Source organism: Triticum aestivum, chromosome 2D (assembly GCF_018294505.1).
Source record: "Triticum aestivum cultivar Chinese Spring chromosome 2D, IWGSC CS RefSeq v2.1, whole genome shotgun sequence".
NCBI lineage: Eukaryota > Viridiplantae > Streptophyta > Magnoliopsida > Poales > Poaceae > Triticum > Triticum aestivum.
Genome location: NC_057799.1, coordinates 272,562,697 through 272,572,387, shown reverse-complemented (window position 1 = coordinate 272,572,387; position 9,691 = coordinate 272,562,697).

Below are 9,691 nucleotides of genomic sequence, written 5' to 3'. Positions count from 1 at the left end.
CTCCCGCGACTGCCGGCCGCCGCCGCCGCGGCCGCACCGCTCCCTGCCGCCCTTCGGCCTCGCCTCCTCCTCTCCTCCGGCAAGCTCCGGCGAGAGCCCCGAGGCCGAGCTCGAGCTCTCCCCCAGATCCGATCGAAAATCACTGTACCGTTGACTTCTTCCCCGTGCCCGATTTTCTCCAAGTCCTCTATATTCTTCAGCACATTGCCATGTTCATCAATGCATAACTCCTTGCATGTAGCTCCGATTCGCGCGTGTAATATGTCAAATTGTTCGCCTCGTGATGCTCTTCATTTTGTTCAATTGCACCATGTTCTTTAGAGGTCATCTTCATGCCCAAATCTCTGTTGGAAGAGGGCTAGTTGCTGTTATTCTCTGGTTCTTATCAGAACTTGGAGATTTGTCTTTTTTGTATCATTTAATCTGTGCATCTTTTGTGCATGAGATCTACATGTGTTTTGAAGTATGCCATGCCATCTTTCAAGTGGTGTAGTCCATGTATTTTTGTGATCTCTGTGGTGACTGGCACAAGCATGCAAAGTAGGCCCCGTAATATTTCTGATTTCAGGGACTTAGTGATTTCTCGAAGTCCTTGTCTGCTGTAATTTTATTGCCATGTAAACTTGATGCTACAGAGAGAACCATGCATATTTTGGAGATGTTCAGTAAGGATGTTTTGTAGCTATAGTTGTAATTGATCCATTCCTGCAATTGTTTGCAATTATGGAGTGCCATAGCATGACCCAATCTTGCTCTACTTTTGCTATAAAATATTTCTGGCAGATTCTTAACATGATATTCATTTTTGCCAAGCTTATTGTAGTTGATCCATACATGCTATGCTATTGTTCTTGCCTTAGTTAGCTTCATAAACATGCCATCTTGCTGTAGGTATGATTGGTTTGTCATGTATTGCTCTGTAGTGAGTGCATCAAGCTCACAAAGAGGCCTACATATTAATATTTCTGTCATGCTCTGTTTTCTGCCAAGTCTGAAACCTGATAACGAAACTTGCTATGCTTACATGGTTGCCATCATATCTTCTGGTCCTTTTTGGCTTATGGTCAGTAAGGGACTTTTGTCATGTGCATCTAGTAGAACACTACCATCCCTTGTTTTGCTATGTTAAGTTCCTGTAGCATGTTGATTTCGTGCTCTGAACATTGCTACCTGATGCTGTTTTCTGCCATGTCCAGTTTTTCACTAAGTCGGTGATCCTGTTATCTTTTGCACTTTTGCCATGCTTGTTTGAGCTTGATATGTTGTGAACTAGCCGTAGCTCACTGTTCATCTTTTGTCAAGCATCTCTTGTAGATTGCTGCCATATGCTTTGTTGCTATGTTGGGGTGCTGTAGCATTGTTACTTGTTGTATTTTATGTGCTATCATGCTGTTAATCGCAGATTCCTGTCATTCTTGTTTTGCTTGCCATTTGCAAACCGTGCATCCGTTTCCGGTGATCTTTATATCGATTTCGACCGAAATCATCTCATCTTTCCAGTGGCATGTTTGGTTTGCCAAGTTACTGCCATGTTCATCATTTTCCTTTCGGAGCACGCATATGCATCGCATATCATATCTTGCATATCATACATGTTTTGCATCATGTTGCTTGCGCATTTCTCGTTGTTGATTGTGGTTCCGTTTGTTTGTGTTCCTGTCTTGGGTAGAGCCGGGATACGAGTTCGTGAACGAGGAACCTGTCGAGTACGCTTACGAGGATCAAGCTTTCGACAACTCTGAGAACCTTGCAGGCAAGATGACCACCCCTCGAAATCACTTCTATCTTTGCTATGCTAGTTGTTCGCTCTATTGTCATGCTCGCTACCTATCACTTGCTATATCATGTCTCCCATTTTAGCCATGTCAGCCTCTAACCATCCTTTCCTAGCAAACCGTTGTTTGGCTAAGTTACCGCTTTTGCTCAGCCCCTCTTATAGCGTTGCTAGTTGCAGGTGAAGTTGAAGTTTGTTCCATGTCGGAACATGGATATGTTGGGATATCACAATATCTCTTATTTAATTAATGCATCTATATATTTGGTAAAGGGTGGAAGGCTCGGCCTTATGCCTGGTGTTTTGTTCCACTCTTGCCGCCCTAGTTACTGTTATACCGGGATTATGTTCCTTGAGTTTGCGTTCCTTACGCGGTCGGGCAATTTATGGGACCCCCTTGACAGTTCGCCTTGAATAAAACTCCTCCAGCAAGGCCCAACCTTGGTTTTACCATTTGCTACCTAAGCCTTTTCCCCCGGGTTTTTGCGAGCCCGAGGGTCATCTTATTTTAACCCCCTCGGGCTAGTGCTCCTTCGAGTGTTGGTCCGAACTGAGCAGACTGCGGGGCCCCCTCCTGGAAACTCTAGGTGTGGTTTTACTCGTAGGATGTCTGATCCGGTGTGCCCTGAGAACGAGATATGTGCAGCTCCTATCGGGATTTGTCGGCACATTCGGGTGGCTTTGCTGGTCTTGTTTTACCATTGTCGAGATGTCTTGTAAACCGGGATTCCGAGACTGATCGGGTCTTTCCGGGAGAAGGTTTATCCTTCGTTGACCGTGAGAGCTTATGATGGGCTAAGTTGGGACCCCCTGCAGGGTATTATCTTTCGAAAGCCGTGCCCGCGGTTACGAGGCAGATGAGAATTTGTTAATGTCCGGTTGTAGAGAACTTGTCACTTGACCCATTTAAAATACATCAACTGCGTGTGTAGCCGTGATGGTCTCTTCTCGGGGGAGTCCAGGAAGTGAACAAGGTCTGAGTTATGTATGTCGTAAGTAGGTGTTCAGGATCACTTCTTGGTCACTGCTAGATGACGGCCGTTCCGTTGCTTCTCTTCTCGTACTCATTTGCGCAAGTTAGCCACTATATATGCTTTTGCCGCTGCAGCTCCACCACTTTGCACCATCCTTTCCTTCAAGCTTAAATAGTCTTGATCTCGCGGGTGTGAGATTGCTGAGTCCCCGTGACTCACAGATTCTGCCAAAACAGTTGCAGGTGCCGACGACGCCAGTGCAGATGATGGCGTCGATCTCAAGTGGGAGTTCGACGAGGAACGTGGTCGTTACTATGTGTCTTTTCCTGATGATCTGTAGTGGATCCCAGTTGGGACGATCGGGGATCTAGCATTTGGGGTTGTCTTATTTTCATCTGGATTTTGACCGTAGTCGGTCTATTTGATTGTATTTTGGATGATGTATGATTTATATTCATGTATTGTGTGAAGTGGCGATTGTAAGCCAACTCTTTATCCCATTCTTGTTCATTACATGGGATTGTGTGAAGATGACCCTTCTTGCGACAAAACCACTATGCGGTTATGCCTCTAAGTCGTGCCTCGACACGTGGGAGATATAGCCGCATCGTGGGCGTTACAAGTTGGTAATCAGAGCCATCCCCGACTTAAGAGCCCCCTGCTTGATCGAATCGCTGGCGTTGTTGAGTCTAGAACAAAAATGTTTTGAGTCTTTGGATTATATATATCATAGAGTAGGATTCTTTTTACTCCTCAGTCCCTTCGTCGCTCTGGTGAGGTCTCCTGACGTAGAAGTTTTGACTATTCTCTCCTCAAATTTCACTAAACTTTTTTTTAGGATCACGCGGGTATCTTGGAGTCGTTCCGATGGTTTTGTGACGAGAACATTGTTCTTGGTGCCTCCTGTCATTTAGGGGTTGTGGCAGTGTCCCGGGGAGTTGAGCTCCGAGGTGTTGTCGTCACAATTTTATCGTTGCAGTTCTGGAATACCTGTGTTTCGCCGACATCGAAATCTCTTTTATGCAGTTGTTGGTGAGATCACCTCGACGCCACCTAGTACTGGGGCGGGAGTTCGGGAGTATTGCCATAACTTGTATAACGGATGTTTTTCGAAGGTTGAGGTAAACGATTTCCGAAGGTTTCTTGGTTATGTGTTGACGGATGGATACAACTGGATCTAGGGATTGTTAGTTTGGGTGATATATTTTGTGTCCCCTGTATCCCCAACACCAGATTGCATAACCAGAAAGTTTCGGGAGTTTATAAGTGGGAATTCAAGTAGCCTTAGGATATCTTTCCGACAGACGCATGATATGAGATTGGGGTTCGACGTCTAGTGGTCCGCCTGTACACGGTTGATTTTACAGTGGTCTCGTAGTGTCTTAAAGAGTCCATGGCTATGCCGACTCGGGGACGCTTCGTATGTCATGTGCACAGCCTTGTACATGATGGTACTGTACGATTGAGCCCGTGTGGGCCCCACCACGAAAACTTCGGACGAAATATCTATCATATGTTTGTTCCGGCTTATTCTGCAAGCCAATACTTTGTTTTGTTTTGCATTGTGGTATTCGAGTTGCTTCGAATTCATATGTTCATTCCATATCTTTTCTAAGTGGCTTCTCAATTCATGGAAGTGTGATGATTTACTACGGAATTCATTCGTTCATCTTCGTTCGAATGTTTATTGTGAAGACTATATGTTGCAATTTCTATCCGTTGATTCTACTTGTCTATTTGTCTATAAAGATGCTAACGGATGTCACCCTCTTCAGGATGGCTCCACCAACGCGTCAGAATCCGGATCGCAATGAAGGGAGTCAAGCGAACCCTCCGCCACCACCTCCACCTCTGGAGGCATGGCAAGCAATTATGGCAGCCGCCAACGCCAATGCTCAGATGATTCTGCAACTCTTGCAAGAACGTACTCAAGGGCAAGGCAATCAAGGCAATCAAGGTCAAGGCAACAATCAGTTTCACTTCGCCACTCTCAACCAGTTTCTCGCAAATCAGCCCAAGTCTTTCAGCTACTGTGCCGAGGCCACGGATGCCGATGATTGGCTCGTGGACATCAACAAGCATTTTGAATGTAGCAATGTCAGGCCTGAGGCCTATGTCAAGTTCGCTTCTTTCCAGCTCAAGGACCAAGCTGCTGATTGGTTTCAACAATACAAAGATTCCAGAGGAGGTCGTGTGATCACTTGGACTGACTTCTCTCGGGACTTCAAAGCGCACCACATTCCACAAAGTGTTGTTGAGAGCAAGTGTGAGGAGTTCCGCAATCTCAAGCAAGGCAACATGTCTGTGTATCAATACAACATTCAGTTTTAGAAACTTGCTCGCTTCGCTAAACAAGACGTTCCTGATGAGAAGAGCATGATCTATCACTTCAGAGGTGGCCTTAAAGAGGATCTGCAGTTAGCTCTCGTTCTTGTTGAGCCTACTCAGTTTGATCAATTCTACAATATGGCATTGAAGCAAGAGGCTGCTCAGCTCAAGTGTGAGGCTTCTAAGAAGAGAGTCAGAGACGCAGTTCAGTCTTCTTCTTCCTCACTTGTGACAGCTAAGCAACAGAAGTTCTGGTTGCCTCCTCCTCCTCCGTTTCGTCAGCCTTACCAGCAGAAGAACAAAGGTGGCCATGGTTCTTCCAACTCTTCCAACTCTGGCTATCAGAACAAGTCTCAGAATCAAGTTCCAAAGTCCAATGCTCCTTATCACCGTCCACTCTCAGAGGTGACTTGCAACAAATGTCAGCAGAAAGGTCACTATGCTAACAAGTGCTTCAACCAGAGGCGTCTTCCTCCTCCTCCTCCTCCTGTCAGATCTTCCAGCAATGCAGTGGTCAAGCATAATCCAAAGTCTGCAAAGGTGAACATGATGAATGCAGCTCAAGCGGAGGAATCTACTGATGTGATAATGGGTAATCTCTCAGTTAATGATATTCCTGCAAAAGTTCTTTTTGATACTGGTGCATCGCATTCTTTCTTGTCATACCCTTTTGCATCGAAGCACAATGTTTACACAGAGATCTTATCCAAAGTTATGCAAGTTGTTTCTCCGGGTAAGATTTTGTCTTCTAGTTTGGTTGCTCCCGATGTTTCCATCAAGATGGGCGACTATAAATTTCAGTCTTCTCCAATTGTTCTTGGCGACTCGGATATTGATCTAATTCTCGGGATGGACTGGCTTTCTAAGCACAAGGCTCAACTTGATTGTGTTGCCAGGGAAATTCAATTGACACACTCGTCTGAGGATGTGATTATTTTTGCCGCTCGTGATGAAACCATTCGGTTTTTCTCTCTCAATGAGAAGGGCGAATTGAATGCCATCTCTCAAATTCTAGTCGTTTGCGAGTATCAAGATGTCTTTCCAGAAGAGCTTCCGGGTATGCCTCCTCATCGACCAGTTGAGTTCGTTATCGAACTGGAGCCTGGCACTGAACCCGTTTGCAAGCATCCATACAAGCTTGGACCCAACGAGCTGAAGGAATTGAAGAAACAGCTCGATGAACAAGAGCGTCTGGGTTTGATCAGACCGAGTTCTTCTCCATGGGGTTGTGGTGTTCTTTTTGTCAAGAAGAAGGATGGCACGGACCGACTTTGTGTCGACTACCGTCCATTGAACAAGAAGACAATCAAGAACAAGTATCCACTTCCCAACATCAATGAGCTATTTGAGCAACTCAAAGGTGCTAAAGTATTCTCGAAGCTTGACCTTCGTATGGGTTATCATCAGATTCGCATTCGTGAAGAAGATATTCCCAAGACAGCATTCAGAACGAGCTTTGGTTCTTATGAATATACTGTCGTGTCTTTCGGCCTTGTCAATGCTCCTCCAGTGTTCTCTCGGATGATGAATTTCATCTTCAACCCCTATACCAATGAATTCGTTCTGGTGTATCTCGATGATATCTTGGTCTTCTCCAAGAATAAGCAGGATCATGCCAAACATTTGCGATTGGTGCTCGACAAGCTCAGAGAATATCAATTCTATGCGAAGTTCTCCAAATGTGAGTTTTGGCTTGATGAAGTTCTTTTCCTTGGTCACATCATCTCTGCCAAGGGCATCGCTGTTAACCCCGAGAAGGTGTCCGCAGTTGTGGATTGGGAACCTCCTCAAAATGTCAAGCAGCTCCGCAGTTTTCTTGGTCTTGCAAGCTATTGCCGAAGATTCGTTGAGAATTTCTCCAAGATTGCGAAGCCTCTTTCCAACCTCCTACAGAAGCATGTGAAGTATGTCTGGTCTCCTGAGTGTGACGTTGCTTTCAACACTCTCAAAGAGAAACTAGTCACAGCTCCTGTCTTGACTCCTCCTGATGAATCCAAGCCGTATGAAGTTTTCTGTGATGCTTCTCTCCAAGGTCTCGGTGCTGTGTTAATGCAAGAGAAGAAAGTTGTGGCCTAGACCTCTCGTCAGTTGAAGCCCAACGAGAAGAACTACCCCACTCACGATCTTGAGTTGGCGGCAGTTGTCCATGCATTAATAACGTGGAGACATCTCTTGTTGGGAAGACAAGTGGACATTTTCACCGATCACAAGAGTCTCAAGTATATCTTCACTCAGCCCAACCTCAACCTCAGGCAGACTCGATGGGTCGAAATGATTCAAGAGTACAATCCGAGTATTGAATATACTCCAGGCAAGGCCAATGTCATTGCAGATGCTTTAAGCAGGAAGGCTTATTGCAACAGCTTAATCCTCAAGCCATTCCAACCGGATCTTTGTGAAGCTTTCCGCAAGCTGAATCTCCAAGTTGTTCCTCAAGGCTTTCTTACCAACCTCATAGTATCTCCTACTTTGGAAGATCAAATTCGTGAGGCACAACTCCTTGATGCCATGGTGAAGAAGGTGAAACGTGGTATCGACAAGGGTATTTTCAAATACAAGTGCTATCGCATTGATGACAGAGACAGCTTATTCTTCGAGGACCGGATTGTGGTTCCTAAAGGTGATCTAAGGAAAGTCATAATGAACGAGGCGCACAATTCTCTCCTTTCCATTCATCCTGGAAGTACGAAGATGTATCAGGACCTCAAGCAGTCGTATTGGTGGACTCGAATGAAGCGAGAGATTGCTCAATTCGTGAATGAATGTGATGTCTGCCGAAGAGTGAAAGCAGAACACCAACGACCAGCTGGTCTCCTCCAACCTCTTGCTATCCCAGAATGGAAGTTTGATCATATCGAAATGGACTTCGTGACTGGATTTCCAAAGTCCAAGCGCGGAAATGATGCTATCTTCGTTGTCATCGACAAGCTCTCTAAAGTGGCTCATTTCCTTCCAATCAAAGAATCCATCACAGCAGCTCAGCTAGCAGAGCTATACACCTCCAGAATTGTCTCCTTGCACGGCATTCCACAATTGATTTCTTCAGATCGTGGAAGTATCTTCACCTCTAAGTTCTGTGACTCCTTCCAGAAGGCCATGGGCACAAACATTCGCTTCAGCACAGCTTTCCATCCTCAAACTAGTGGCCAAGTCGAGCGAGTTAATCAAATTCTTGAAGATATGCTCAGGGCTTGTGTCATTTCCTTTGGCATGAAATGGGAAGATTTTCTTCCATATGCTGAATTCTCCTACAACAATAGCTTCCAAGCGAGTTCGGGCAAGGCCCCATTCGAGATTCTCTATGGCAGAAAGTGCCGTACTCCTCTCAATTGGTCAGAGACTGGTGAACGCCAACTTCTTGGCAATGACTTAATCATTGAAGCTGAAGAAATGTGTAAAGTCATCCGTCATAATCTCAAAGCCGCGCAATTGCGTCAGAAGAGTTACTATGATAGTAAGCACCGTGATTTGGCTTTCGAGATCGGAGACCATGTCTACCTCCGCGTCTCTCCAATGAAAGGCACTCATCGCTTCGGTATCAAAGGGAAGCTTGCCCCTAGATACGTGGGTCCTTTCAAGATCATTGGCAAAAGAGGCGACCTCGCCTATCAACTTGAGCTTCCTTCCAACTTCGCGAACGTGCACGATGTGTTCCACGTGTCACAGCTTCGCAAGTGCTTCAAGACGCCTGAGCGCACTATCGACTTCGAAGAGATTGACCTCCAGGAAGATTTGTCTTATCATGAGCACCCCATTGCTATTCTTGAAGAAACTGAGCGCAAGACTCGCAACAAGTCAATCAAATTCCTGAAAGTGAAGTGGCCGCAACATTCCGACCGGGAAGCCACCTGGGAACGCGAGGACCATCTCCGTTCCGAATATCCGGAGTTCTTTCAGTCCTAGATCTCGGGACGAGATCCTCTCGTAGTGGTGGAGTGTTGTAACACCCCGCATGTAACTTGCCATATTTGTAACTCCGACTCTTGCCATCTTCGGCTATGTGATATGATTTCCCCTCCGTTGTCGGGTTTTGTCTTTCGTTTTGTATTTTGTCATGTCATGCATTTTCATATCATGTCATCATGTGCATTGCATTCACATACGTGTTCGTCTCATGCATCCGAGCATTTTCCCCGTTGTCCGTATTGCAATCCGGCGCTCCTATCTCCTCCGGTGCACCCCTCTTGTTTTCTTTCGTGTGCGTGTGTCAAACTTTCTCGGAATGGACCGAGGCTTGTCAAGTGGCCTTAATATACCACCCGGAGACGACCGGTCAAGTTTCGTTCCATTTGGAGGTCGTTTGGTACTCCAACGGTTAACCGGGCATCCGCAAAGTCCATTTGAGTGTCCAGCAAAAACCTCCTCTAAAATCAGCCCAAAACCCACCAAACTCTCTTCCATGCTCCAGGTCGTTCGATCATGATCGTGTGGGCGAAAACCGCACCTTATTTGGAGCCTCCTAGCTCCCTCTACCTATTTATATGTGGGCATCCCGAAATACAATCGCAGTCCAACCCTAGATTTTTCCCTCCGCGCCGCCGGACGCGTCCGCCGTCGGCCGGACACGTCCGCCGCCGTGCCCCGGCGAATCCGAAGATGCCACGTGGCGCGCCTC